The following is a 14,342-nucleotide window of genomic DNA, read 5'->3' as shown; positions in this document are numbered from 1 at the left end:
TATCACATTTACCACTAAATTCAGAGCTACAGGCCTGCTGACCGTTCAGAGCATCTCACTGTGATCAATGTTAAGACTAAGTACAAATATAAAGAAATTTTTAAAGTTTAATTCTCCTTTAGAAAATATTTCCATGGTATTAAATGTGTAAAACATACCTTATTTGACTGGCAATTTAAAGAGGTCTTCCCTCCCGCACCCTCCCCTGAAAGTTATCCATTTGCAGAATCCCAAGAAAGTTTTGGAACAACCTTTAAGCCCTCCTGTAAATGTTTTGCCTTATCTGTTCTGTTGAAAAAGTCATGGATTAGAAATTGCTCATCCAACCTTATAGAAAAATCCATACCAGTTTGCAGGATATAATTCTGGCCATGTAATTATTTAGGAGTTACCAGCCAGTTTCCATCTTTATTGCTTATTCAGATTTTCAACTTATTTTGTTTCTCATTTTAAGAGAATATCCCAAAACTGATGTTCAAAAAATATTCCAAACAGAAGGCAGTGGAAACACAGGGTACTCCCTGAACTCTTCAGTCCTCGCCCTGTTCTGCAGCAGCTGCAATTGAACCGGCCTCTCTTGACATTGCTCCCATTTCCTTGTTCCAGCAGAGCATGACAACAGGAGTGTAACAGAGAGCAAAAAACCTGGTCAGGAAATGAGTCTTGTCTGTCACCACTCGTTTCCATTCTGCTGCATAGGTAATAACTGCAGTTCAGAGTCCAGGAGTTAATTAGAATTATGAAATAATGGCATAAGCTAAGCTAATGTAATGCAAAATACTAGTGAAAAGCATGCATCCTGATACCTGTAATGAATTCCCCAGAACGAGCCAACTCTCCATGGGCAAAACTCTCCACAGTCAACTCTCCATCAGACAACACTACACAGCTAACTCTCCACTCATCAACACAGCTTTCTGCTGTAGTTGCTTGCCTTCACCCCATTGTTACCGGCAGATGCCACCAGGCCTCCCCAGCGTACAGTGAGCTCTGCAAAGCCCTCCAACAGCATGGGGAGCCCTGAGTGCCCTGCAGTGAGTGGCCTCTCACTGGAGACAGAGGAGGGTCGGCCAGGGAGCTCAGTTCCCGCCCTCCCTGCGGGACACATCATGCTAGCGGGAGGAGGAGAAGGTGCGCAGGTACCGGGGCGAGTGGCAGGAAAGGTGTGGGGAAAGCAGTGGGGAAGCTGTTCAGGGTGCAGCTCCAGGTGGGGGGTGGAAGGCAGCCACTTGAGAACATTGCCTGGCAGGAGCCAAAAATACACTGACAAATATTACAACACATGAAGCAGACTTCCAACAAACCTCAATAAAATGGAGGTGGTGACTTTGGTTGCTGTTTTCAATCTTTTTAAAAAAATAAAAGTGATTTGGTTTGAAGTACAGTGACTAGAACATAAAATGAACAGTTCTATGATGATATGCAAAAGGACCCAATGACACAATCGGTGTGTAAAGTGAATGTACTGTGCATTTATTTTCCACTTGAAAAGCAGATGTTTGCTTAGGTAGTGTCCTTTCCAGTTGAAATCAAGACACAAATCAACACCAAGTGCATGCTCATTGTGAGTAGTTTTCTTTTTTTGCTCTTGGTGGATTGGATGAATCCAGAACAGCAGGAGATTGTTACTCTCTCACATACTTAGGAAAAATGAAAGAAGAAATGGAGAACACAAATGTAACACTATGGGGGTAATTTAAACCTGCAAAACAGGGAAATGAAGACTCTAGTCTTTCCCCATAGTGTATGAAAAAGACCAAGCAGTCACCACATGGACTGTGAAGCACTTTGTAGAATGACTTAACTAAAATAGAAATAAAGTATCTCCTCCAGGTTTTATTGCTTTTGTGAGTTTTATCAGCTAGACCACATAGTCTTAGCGAAGAAAAAAGGCTAACAGTAAGTGCTAGCCATTATAATTTTATGTGTTCAGTATGCTAATGTCCCCCTCTGTTACCTTAGTGGGCAAAATCCATCTGCTCAAACCAAGGAAGACTTTCTTTCTTAAGGTTAAGACTATTAAATATGAATGAAGAGAAAGTGGAAACGCTTGTCCTAAATGTATTGGATTAGATTAAAGGATTGAAAATCCTCTTGCAAGTGGTACCTGTAGTACTGAAATTTTCAGTAAAGATTTTGGCATACATAGTACATGAGTTACTCTTAATAGTCCAGTTCACAATCTGATGTGAAGTCCAATAGAAGAATGTGATTGTCTCTTCCTAATGCAAATTTTAGCAGAGTTGTCTCTGTTACTTTCACCATTTTTGTCAATTATTCTTTGCAATGTGTGCACCTGCAAAACAATTATCAGAAGTGATCATAAATATGATTAATATATATTTAATACATGGAAAAAAAAAAAAAAAAGAGAGAAAAAATGCAGAATAATCAGCATATTTTATAGATTTCCCCAAACAGAAGAAAACTCCAGTCTTCTCCATTTTGGATCATAGCTCCCCATTTCTTCTACTTCTCATTTTTTTTTTCAATTGCAGAAATAAAAGTACTTTTAACGAAATATTTGTTATGTGGTGGATTGACCTTTACTGGCTTCAAGATGCCCACCAAGCTGCTCTGTCACTCCCCCTTTGTTACAGGACGTGGGGGAGAAAATACTAAAAAAAGTTCAGAAACAAGAGAAAATATAGGGAGATGGCTTGCGGATTACTGTCATGACAAAACAGACCTGACTTGGCCAAGACTTGGTGAAACAGTGGAATGGGTTGCCCAGAGAGGTGGCAGATGCCCCATCTCTGAAACATTCGAGGTCAGACTGGATGGGGCTCTGAGCAACCTGATCTAGTTGAAGACATTCCTACCCATGGCAGAGGCTGGACCTGATGACCTTTAAAGGTCCCTTCCAATCCAAACTATTCTATGATTCTATCATACTCTAATTCTATGGCAAGATCAATTTAATTAATTGTCAATTAAACTAAGTATGTTAGTGAGAACTAAGAATAAATCTAAAAAAAACATCTCCCCACTATTCCCTTCTTCTCAGGCTCTACTTCAGTCCCAACTTTGCTACCTCCTCCCCCTGTGCTGGACAGGAGAATGGAAAATGGGGACTTTGATCAGTTCACAATGCTTTTTCTGCCACTTCTTTCACCTCACACTTTTCCTCTGCTCCAGCATGAGGTCCCACCCATGGGAGACATTACTTCACAAACTAATCCAATATGCACCCTCTCCATGGGGTACAGTCCTCAGGAACAGCCTGCTCTAGCATGGCTTCTCCACAAGATGACAGGTTCTGCCAGAAAACATGCTGCTGTATGGGCTCCTCTCCATGACCTGCAGTTCCTGCCAGAAGCCTACTCCAGCATGGGCCTTCCACAAGCAGCTGCTTTACAGGCACATCCACTAGCTCCAGCATAGAGTCCTCCACAGGGCTACAGGGTGGTTAACTGCTTCACCGTAGACCTCCATGGGCTGCTGGGAGCAGCCTGCTTCACCACAGTCTTCACTACAGGCTGCAGGAGAATGCTCTGGTTCCTGGACCACCTCCTCCCTCTTGTTCTTTACTGACCTTGATGTCTGCAGGGCTGTCTCTCACATGTTCTCACTCCTCTCTCTCTTAGCTGCTGCTGCACAGCAATTTTTAGCCCTTCTTAACTATGTTATCACAGGGGCACTACTGATGTCACTGATAGGCTCAGCTTTTGCCAGCAGCAAGTCTGTCTTGGAGCTGTTCTCTAGAACAGGCTGTGTCCCACATGAGTGCAGTTCCTGGTGTCTTCTCACAGAAGCCACCTGTGCAGCCTTTGCCTCCAAAACTTTGCCACAAAAACCTGATACAGTTAATTTGATGCTGCATTGTGACTCATCAGCTGGAGAGAAACTGAATTTTTATTTGGGTTAAAATATTCAGACAAAATCTTAACAGAGAATCTTTTGTAGCTCAGACAGTCTGTGTATGCATAAATACACTCCACATTGAAATATATGCTTAAGGAATTTCTAAACTTGTGATTTCCAAAACAGAGGGAATGTTTTGATAAAACTATTCAAACAGGTCATAGAATCAGAATGATAGAATGATTAAGTTTGCAAAGGACCTTAAAGATCATCAAGTCCCAACCTTCCTGCTATGGGCAGAGACACCTCACACTAGACCAGGCTGCACAAAGCCTCATCCAACCTGGTCTTCAACACCTCCAGGGAGGGGGCTTCCATAACCCCCCTAGGCAAACCTATTCCAGTACCTTACTACCCTCGTGGTGAAGAATTCTTCCTTATGTCTAACTTAAATCTCCCCTCTTTCAGTTTAAAACCATTACCCCTTGTTCTATCACTGCCCTCTCTGGTGAAAAGCCCCTCCCCAGCTTTACTGTCGGCCCCCTTCAAGTACTGGAAGGCTGCTGTAACGTCTCCTGGGAGCCTTCTCTTCTCAAGAGCGTCAGAGGAAAAAAGGAAGTATTAAACTGGTCATTCAAATTGTTTGGTTTCTACTGAGAAACTGCAGATAAATCAATATTGTTTGTAATCAGATTTGATTATTGTATGCCAAAATAATGCCCTGTCCAAAATAGGAGAAAAAAAATAATAAATGTTTGTAACTCTTATATATAGTTAACAGTGTCAGATTGAGCCAGTCTAACATTATCTCAAGATGGTAGACAAGTAAAAATTAATGTCTAAACAATTAATGGGATTTGTTCTATTTAATTGTATTACTGGTGATGCTCAACAGCACCTGCTTGTCATTGACAAGACCATCTCTTTTGCTAAGAAGGCAGCTGTATTCCTACTCTTCTCATCAGGATACCCACCAACATTTTATTTACATTTTCAACCTCTGGTTACTGATACAAAATAACTACATTTATATTGCTCTCATCTGATATTTCTGATTTATAACTTTACATTGTTAATGCTTTAAGAGATGGTACAGGCTGAAGTGATCTGTGTTTGTTGCTGTATAATAGAGACTGTGAATTGTTTAGAGCCAGACTTTTATGAGTACCATGGTATCTATCTGTCACTCGTTTCAACACTCAGAATCCGTTGGTAGTTCAAGATATGAATGGGAAGAAAACTGCACAGAGAAGGGTGGAAATATATGTCTAAATTGTACAGAAGACTTTGTAAGAGATAACACAGAACAGAAAAGCTCAGATTTTCTTAATTTCAGTAAGAAGATGAGTCTACTATTCACTACAGCTGTCAGATTTTACTTTCAGAATTTTTCTGTGCAAATTTTATTTCTTATTCAATTGTTACTAAGGTGTTTTATATAAATGCTTAAGCACTAAAAAAGACTTAATTTCTGTTGGATGGGTTAATATCTACAGTGACATGTCAGGATCTTCAGAGCACTTGAAAGAGTTAAGCAGGGGTCTGACACTGGAGAAGAAGAAAATATTAATAGGAGAGATTGAGCATTTGAGATAAAAAACTGAAATGGGAATTGTTGCACTTTGTCAGTGGTGAAATCTGCAGACATTTTCCAAACATTTTAACACCCTCGGTATTTTATGTTCCAAATGCCTAAGAAAGCAATACATCGATTTGGTGTTTTATTACTGCTGCTCGTCTTTAGAGAAGGACATTAAATCTCATTAAAGGCAAATTAAAATCAGAATAGTCTGTTTAAATTGTGCACTACTAGTGCTAATGTGGAAAGAAAAATAAGTTCTAGAAAGCCATAATGTCAGACACAAAGCCTGCGTCAGGTGTTTATTACTATAAACATGATGTTTTTGTAAACAGTCTCTTTCCCAAGCTGTTCAGTCGGAAAATTATACTCTAGGTCTAGTGATATGGAAGTATGCTTCTTAGTCAACCATTTCAGTAGAAAAAACAGACAGCACATCCATATTCAGCCCCTGAAATACCGATATCTCTGCACACACTGAGCAAAAATAGAAATTCCGTTTCCATATTTGTTCCCATACTGTTCACTGGTAAATGCAATATCCCTTGTAATTAATTGCTTTGGAACAACTACCATGCCTTTGAATTTTTACTTTATGTTTGCATGATCTATTTTAAGATTAAAGCCATCTCAGAAGAAAATATTCTATTTCATCATAAAGCAGAAAAAGCCAGTACTGACTCCAATATCATAGAATCATAGAATACGCTGAGTTGGAAGGGACCCATCAGGATCATTGAGTTCAACTCCTATCCCTGTGGCACCCAAGAATCACACCATGTGCCTGAGAGCATCATCCAAACACTTCTTGAACTCAGGCAGGCTTGGTGCTGTGACCACTTCTCTGGGGAGCTTGTTCCAGTGCTCGACTGCCCTTTGGCTGAAAAACCTCTTCCTGATATCCAACCAAAACCTCCCCTAATTTAGCTTCCTGCCATTTCCCTCAGTCTTGTCATTGGTCACAGGAGTGAAGAGATCAGTACCTGCCCCTTTTCTTCCCCTTGTGAGGAAGCCATAGACTGCAATGAAGTCACCCTGCAGCCTCCTCTTCTCCAAGCTGACTAATCCAAGTGACCTCAGCCGCTCCTCATAAGTCATTCCTCCCAGACCCTTCGCTACTCTTGTGGCTCTTCTTTGGGTGCTCTCCAATAGCTTGATGCCTTTTTTATATTGTGGTGCCCAAAATCGCATGCAGTGCTCAAGGTGAGGCTGCACAAGTGCAGAGCAGACTGGGGCAATCAGGTGACTGGCCAGCTTGCAACACTATGCTTGATGCACCCCAAGACACAGTTGGCCCTCCTGGCTGCCGGGAAACACTGCTGGCTCATATTCAGTTTGCCATCAACCAGAACCCCCAGGTTCCTCTTCGGCCACTCATTCCCTAGTCTGTACTTAGCACTAGGGTTGCCCTGTCCCAGGTGCAGAATCCAGCACTGATTCACAGATTCACAGAATAAAGCTCTTATTCTTCATTATAAACAAGACCAAACCAAAGATATTTGGAAATTTTATTTCAAAGTATTAACTATTTTACTTACTTGAAGGAAGAGCCTCAATTAACCTTCAATGTCTTAGACTAAAAAAACTTTCATATACAATTTTCCTTTAACTAATTCTATTTAGTGCCTTATTAGCAACTTCAGTAATGGAACAAGATGTCTTGTACCAAACTACAACAGCATCAGAATTCAAAGTGGTCTTGATATGGTGATTAATGAGATGATCTTTGACGAAGCATGCTGCGTTTTACCTTAGGTAGGAGGTGAAAACCAGAGCACAATTACAGAGGTAGAGACATTGCAGGAAATAATCTACTTGGGAAAAAAAGTGTAGGGAAATTATTAGATTATTTTGTGTTATTCGGATGATTATTTCACAATTTGTCTAGAAAATAGAAAAAAGAGAAATATTATTTTACAAACAAAAAAAAAGTTGATAGAAAAAGTTGTAGATTCTGTTCAATATCTCCATTGAATAAGATATTAAAAAAAAAAAAAAGGAGCAAAGTTTTTCCCAGTGGTGCCTGAAGACAAGGCAAGAGGCAATGGGCACAATCTGAAAAAAAAAAAGAAAAAAAAAGAAAAAAAAAAGAAACTTATGTGCAGTGAAGGTACTCAAATACTGGAACAGGTTGCCCACAAAGTTGTGCTGTCTCCATCTCTGGGAATAATTAAAACCTGTCTGGATATAATCTTGAGCATCCTCAATCCTGGGGTTTGAGTTGACCCTGATCTAAGCAAGGAGATTAGACCAGTCTCCAGAGGTCTCTTTGAAACTCAGCTGTTGTGTGTGCCTAAATCACACATAACTGGCACTAAAATAAATGGAGGAATTAAAAGAGGATAAGTAAATAGCTAGAAGAAAGTAAAACACTTTCAGTTTTTACCAAGAAGACAAAAAAATGTATCTTTTAGAAGAAAAAAATAAAGTTAATTATTTTGTAAAATACAACTCAACTGAAAATTATATCAGCAATTGCGTATAATACATCATTAATTAAACTTTTTTTTTGCTGTTAGTAACACTGTCTTCTTTGTTCTCTATTAAATCTGCTAATATTGGTAAAATGCCATTGATTTGTTATTTTCACAGCTCAGCCTTTGGTAGGATGCTCAGGGTTTTCACAACTTTTTTTTTTCTTTCTTTCTTTTTTAACTGAATTATTCAAACATATATATATGTAAGTATGAAATTGTGATATTTATATTATTGTGTATTTGAAGGACTCAAGTATAAGTTATTCAGATAAATATAATAAAGCTTCTGCTCAACCCAAACCATTCTGTGACTCTATGATTCCTGACAAAATATGTTTTCTGAACATATCCATGCCAAGTGAGGGCAAGTTTAGTAAGGATGTGACGGCATGAGCATTGCCATTTTGAACCTTGCCCACTTGAGTCCTTCAGTTTATAGCTCACCTCAAAAAGTTGGCCAGCCTGCTCCGAAGAGTCCTTTGCCTCTTCTGGAAAGGTAGATTCCATCCCTCCCCACAAGCTTATAGTCATCAAAAAATGCCCTGTTGTCATAAAAGCTAAAAGTCTGGTGACAGCACCAGCCATGTACCCAGGAGTTGATATAAATTATATGTCTATTCGTGGCTGCCCCCTTTCCTCCAACTGATAAAGTGGAGGAAAAAATAGCTCAGGCACCAATATTCTTCACTTATGCCTTCCACCCAGGGCTTTATAGTCTCCTTGATTCTGCCCAGGTTGTAGCTTGCAGTGCCTTTCATGCCTACATGAAAGAGTGGATAGCAGTCTATGCTCTTGAGAAGTTGTGGCACCCTCTCAGCTATGTCTCAGATCTTAACTCCCAAAAGGCAGCACAGATCTTGTGATTCTATCGGGTCAGCAGATGGGGACATCAGTGCCGCTTAGCAGAGAGTCACCCACTACAAGAACACGTTTTTTCTTTATACAGTATCCATGGTGTGCTGCTGGCACAGTTTCTCCTTGCAGACCTTGCTTGTGGGTGTCTATAGCTGTTGAAGCTTCATAGCTGGTTTTGGTTGTGATGCTGGAGGGTTGAGACTGAAGCAGATTCCTGCTTTTATGGGTCACCAGGGTCCAAGGTGCCTTATTCTCAGTGGTGTCCACTACAAGAACATAGTTCTGAAACCACCTATCTCCATATTGGCTCCCCTAATACTGCACAGCCTTTCAACTGTTTCCTGCAACTCGACTACCTGACAACAGGTCATCAACCTGTGCACAACTCATGCAGGTACTTACCTTTTTACCAGGAGTATGGTTTGGACACTCGCTGCAACCTACTGCCTGTACTGAAGTCTCCTTCCTCACCAGTTCCATCTGGGTGGATAATTTGGACATCTCTGTAGGAACACTGATTCAACACATTCAAAACACTGCTGCAAAAGAAACATTTACTTTTAAGCAAAAAATCATGAAAAGAATTCTCTGTGTTCAACAGTTTTATTATATATCCCTCTCAGCCTTCTGATACACAGCAATTTTATTGTCACTTGCAATGATTGTTTGCAGCTGTGCTGTGAGTTTTCTACTTAAACAGAGTATGAGTCTTTCTTCCTCATGCATTGTTTCAGTATCCAAATTCTGGTTATATGAGAATCTTTCAGTTTTTGTCTTGGAAACCGTCTGGTTTCTGCATAATTACTTTTTATATGGATATTTACTTTTCATCTGGTGATATTATTTGCAATATTATTTATGACTGTATTTTTTTTTCTCTTGAATATATTCTATGGAATATGCATTTGTACAAGTGTTTTAATGAAAATGTAAATCTAAATTTCATATGATCTCACGTGAGTGGTGATACTCAGTCATTCTTTATGTCTTTCTGGTGGAGCTACACTCCAGCTACTAGGGCATATAAATTCTACAGTGATAGGGTACACCTGTGTTGAATAACAGATGCAGAAATATCTCAAATGTTTATCTCTTCCTCTAGATATCCAGATCTACTCATGGCTATAGCAAGTATATGAACCAATGTGATCTTATTTTAAATCACTACTTTTTTAAGATCATACATCTCCTCCCATATAGATGTGGTTGCAAATGCAATCCATTTTGACCTGCAGACATACTGATTTGTATCTGTGGAATTAATTTCCACATTCTGAAAATTCTAGATTACTATTTCTACCAGAATGAAGAATCTGGTCATGGAGCACTGGCTCATCTAACTTGGTCTTGAAGAATGAGACAACTAAAATCAAATCATGGCTTCCTGAGTACAATGAACAAAACAAGTGAGGAACACCGCAGGTGCGAGAATTATTTCAGATGCGGTTTCATACAGAGCCTGCTGTTTCACAGTCTCATGAGGAAGAGGCTGAAGAAGTCTGTGACTAGTTCATAAACATTGCAGATGGCGATTCCATTCCAAACAGCTGATACGTTAACCACTTCATTACTGAAACAGTAATGAAATAGGTACCATTTTGGTGTGTTCCCTTTGGAATGCATGTCGGTTTGTGCATCCCAGAAATGTTTCCCCTAGAGTAATATGGACAAAAAGACCAGATCAAAGACTAGGACTTGTACCTCTAAAGTGCAAACATTGTAAGATGAACCCAACACAAGTCATAAAATTGGTTGCAGCTGTATCTAAAGTAAGCTGAGTTTACTTTGTTTGCAGTATGTGTAAAGTTAACCTGAAATGCTGAAGGAAGATTTAAGAGAATACAAAAACAAGCCAAAGAGCTCAGTTAAACAATATTTCTTGGCTATATTAGAAACAGAAAGAGTGAAATGGAATTCTCTTGAAGACTGTAAAATAATGATGTGTTTAGATATGAACAGATGTTTAAAAATGTAATGGCTCTTTTATGATCCATTCTCTAGCACCCTTTAGATACCTCTATGTACTGTTCAGTTAAAACAACAGAAAACTGAATATGCCAAAGCAGGGAATAATTACCCTGATATAGCCAAATAAAGTCATCATTCTGTTAGTAATAACTTTGAAATTAACACACATATGGAAAAAAGTCAAAATTTAGTTGTGCCTCTCTTTCTTTTAGTAAAACCAAACTGTTTTGAACGATACTTTTCTTTCTGAAAAACTGATAGAATTATAACACACATTTGCAGCCTATCATTCTACGACTAAGGAAAAAGTGATAGACCCTAATACCAAGTGAGGATGAGACCATAACAGATAACAAGGGGATGTGTGATATGGAACTGGCATGGATTTCTGGAATTAAGATGCTTTCTCAAGACAGAACTCATGGATTATGTAAAGACAGATAGTGTAGCAGCATCTTACAGGTAACTAACACATACATAGAAGTAATTTGTAGTAAAGAAAGTAAGTTCCTACAAATAAAAACCTACTACAGGTAGTCTCAGGCCTGGAAAAAGATACAACAAATAACTGTTGCAGAGTATTTAAATTCAGAAATAGAGATACTCCAATAATACAGTTTAAGTGGCAGGAAGCACACTGTACTGTATGATTACTAGAGCATTAGAAAAGGGAGCTTAGATTAGAAGGTACTTCCTATTTCTCTGCACACTTGCAATTAATCTTTTGTCAATCAGAGAGCAATACTTATTACAGTGATCCCATTAGGGAGATGGCAAATATCTGCTCAGTTTTCATTTTCTCCCCAAACCAGATAATTCAGAATTAATTAGCAGAAATGAAAACAAAAAGCCGATGCATCAAATAATGACTAGTTATGAGACACCAGATTTATGTTGTAAGCCAGCTAAGAAAACATTTTTTTTAGGAAGAAAGAAAGAAAGAAAGAAAGAAAGAAAGAAAGAAAGAAAGAAAGAAAGAAAGAAAGAAAGAAAGAAAGAAAGAAAGAAAGAAAGAAAGAAAGAAAGAAAGAAAGAAAGAAAGAAAGAAAGAAAGAAAGAAAGAAAGAAAGAAAGAAAGAAAGAAAGAAAGAAAGAGAGAAAGAAAGAGAGAAAGAGAGAAAGAAAGAGAGAAAGAAAGAAAGAAAGAGAGAAAGAGAGAAAGAGAGAAAGAGAGAAAGAGAGAAAGAAAGAGAGAAAGAAAGAGAGAAAGAAAGAAAGAAAAGAAAGAAAGAAAGAAAGAAAGAAAGAAAGAAAGAAAGAAAGAAAGAAAGAAAGAAAGAAAGAAAGAAAGAAAGAAAGAAAGAAAGAAAGAAAGAAAGAAAGAAAGAAAGAAAGAAAGAAAGAAAGAAAGAAAGAAAGAAAGAAAGAAAGGAAGAAAGGAAGAAAGGAAGAAAGGAAGAAAGGAAGAGAGAAAGAGAGAAAGAGAGAAAGAGAGAAAGAGAGAAAGAGAGAAAGAAAGAAAGAAAGAAAGAAAGAAAGAAAGAAAGAAAGAAAGAAAGAAAGAAAGAAAGAAAGAAAGAAAGAAAGAAAGAAAGAGAGAAAGAGAGAAAGAGAGAAAGAGAGAAAGAAAGAAAGAAAGAGAGAAAGAGAGAAAGAGAGAAAGAAAGAGAGAAAGAAAGAGAGAAAGAAAGAGAGAAAGAAAGAAAGAAAGAAAGAAAGAAAGAAAGAAAGAAAGAAAGAAAGAAAGAAAGAAAGAAAGAAAGAAAGAAAGAAAGAAAGAAAGAAAGAAAGAAAGAAAGAAAGAAAGAAAGAAAGAAAGAAAGGAAGGAAGAAAGGAAGAGAGAAAGAGAGAAAGAGAGAAAGAAAGAGAGAAAGAAAGAAAGAGAGAAAGAAAGAAAGAAAGAAAGAAAGAAAGAAAGAAAGAAAGAAAGAAAGAAAGAAAGAAAGAAAGAAAGAAAGAAAGAAAGAAAGAAAGAAAGAAAGAAAGAGAGAAAGAGAGAAAGAAAGAAAGAAAGAAAGAAAGAAAGAAAGAAAGAAAGAGAGAAAGAAAGAAAGAAAGAAAGAAAGAAAGAAAGAAAGAAAGAAAGAAAGAAAGAAAGAAAGAAAGAAAGAAAGAAAGAAAGAAAGAAAGAAAGAAAGAAAGAAAGAAAGAAAGAAAGAAAGAAAGAAAGAAGAAAAAAGATAATGCTGATAGATCTCAATGTTATTTTTCATGGTTTTATTTTTTTTTAGAATTTTCATATAGTTTCTGGTGTAAAAAGAATTAACAAAAAATGCAACAGAGGAAAAATATTACAGGATTAGTAGCAGCAAGAAGATAGGGAAAAGTTTGAGTGTGGCAAGGCACTGATACCTTGTAGGAAGTGAAGCTTCATGGAGCTGAAGCAACTTTCTGGATTAAAAAAATGATCTGTCACTGAATAAGGCTTTCAGGATTGTGACCTACAGGATTAGATGGAATCAGAATTCATCAGAAAGTCTTCTTTATATAGCCTTTTAGCTATTTTTTTACCAAGATAGAAACACATCTTTGGTCCCACTAGCCACTGATGATAATCTGCTTTATTTGTGAAAAAAAGGAGAAGGTGAAGCTCTTAAAGCTTAGTTCCTCACTGTGCAAAGATTTGTGCATCTACTAAATTATATTCACTTGCAAATCAATGACATATATAGATGTCAATATATACAAAATTGGAACACGATGTGATTGCTTCATGTGGACCTTGTGCAGAAAAGACCCCCATAGCTAAAGACGACTAGGATGACGGCTACACTCTAAAACACTGGGCAACTGGAATTTCAAGTAAAGCCACCTAGGTGAAGGGCTCTGGAGTGTAGGACCATGCCAGGGGATCCTTTGTAAATGAGCAAAACCACAACTCAACAGGGAAGGCAAAAGTGCAGGAGTGAGAGGGCAACCCAGCCTGCTCCCTCCATGCTTCTCCTCCCTGAAAGCAGGAAGAGGGGTCTCCTGATGAGTGGCACCTCTGACTCAGTGTGGGCAGGGACAAGGCTGACAGCAGCAGTTTAAAATCCAGTGTAACCTTCATTTCAAGCAAAGCTGCTGAGGTGAAGGTCTCTAGAGCTGGGAATCATGCTGGGGGACCCTTCATTAAGTGGCAAAACCGCGACAAAACTCCCTCCTTGCCCACCTTGCTCCCCATGTGCCTCTGAAACACAGGTATGAGGGTCTAGTTGAGGAAGGCCAGTCAAATGAGAATGTGGTTGATGGCCAATCTGCAGCAAAGGTGTCTCCACAGTTAGAAAGGCCTACTGCCTGTATCACAACTACATCCACAAGTTAGAAAAGAAGGGTCATAGTTGTAGGAGACTCCCTTCTGAGGGGAACAGAGTGTCCCGTATGCCAGATGGGGTGTCAGTATAGGGAAGACTGCTGTTTTCCTGAAGCCTGGGATAAGGACATCACTAGGAAACTTCCTAGCTTGGTTCAGTCTTCATACTGTTACCTATTACCAATCTTCCATGAGATGGAGAGGAACCTGTAACTTGTGGCCCAAGAGCAATCAAAAGGTATTTCAGGGCCTTGGGACAGTTGGTGAGGGAGTCTGGGGCATAGGTTATGTTTTACTCTCTCATTCCAGTTGCAAGCAGTGACACTGGAAGGAACAGACAGATACAGTATATTAATACATGCCTCTGTGGCTGGTGTCACTGGCACAGTTTTGGGTTTTTTGACAGTGGGATGGCCTACATGCCAC

This window comes from Apus apus, chromosome 2, assembly GCF_020740795.1.
Source record: "Apus apus isolate bApuApu2 chromosome 2, bApuApu2.pri.cur, whole genome shotgun sequence".
Lineage (NCBI taxonomy): Eukaryota > Metazoa > Chordata > Aves > Apodiformes > Apodidae > Apus > Apus apus.
This window is presented reverse-complemented; position numbering follows the sequence as displayed.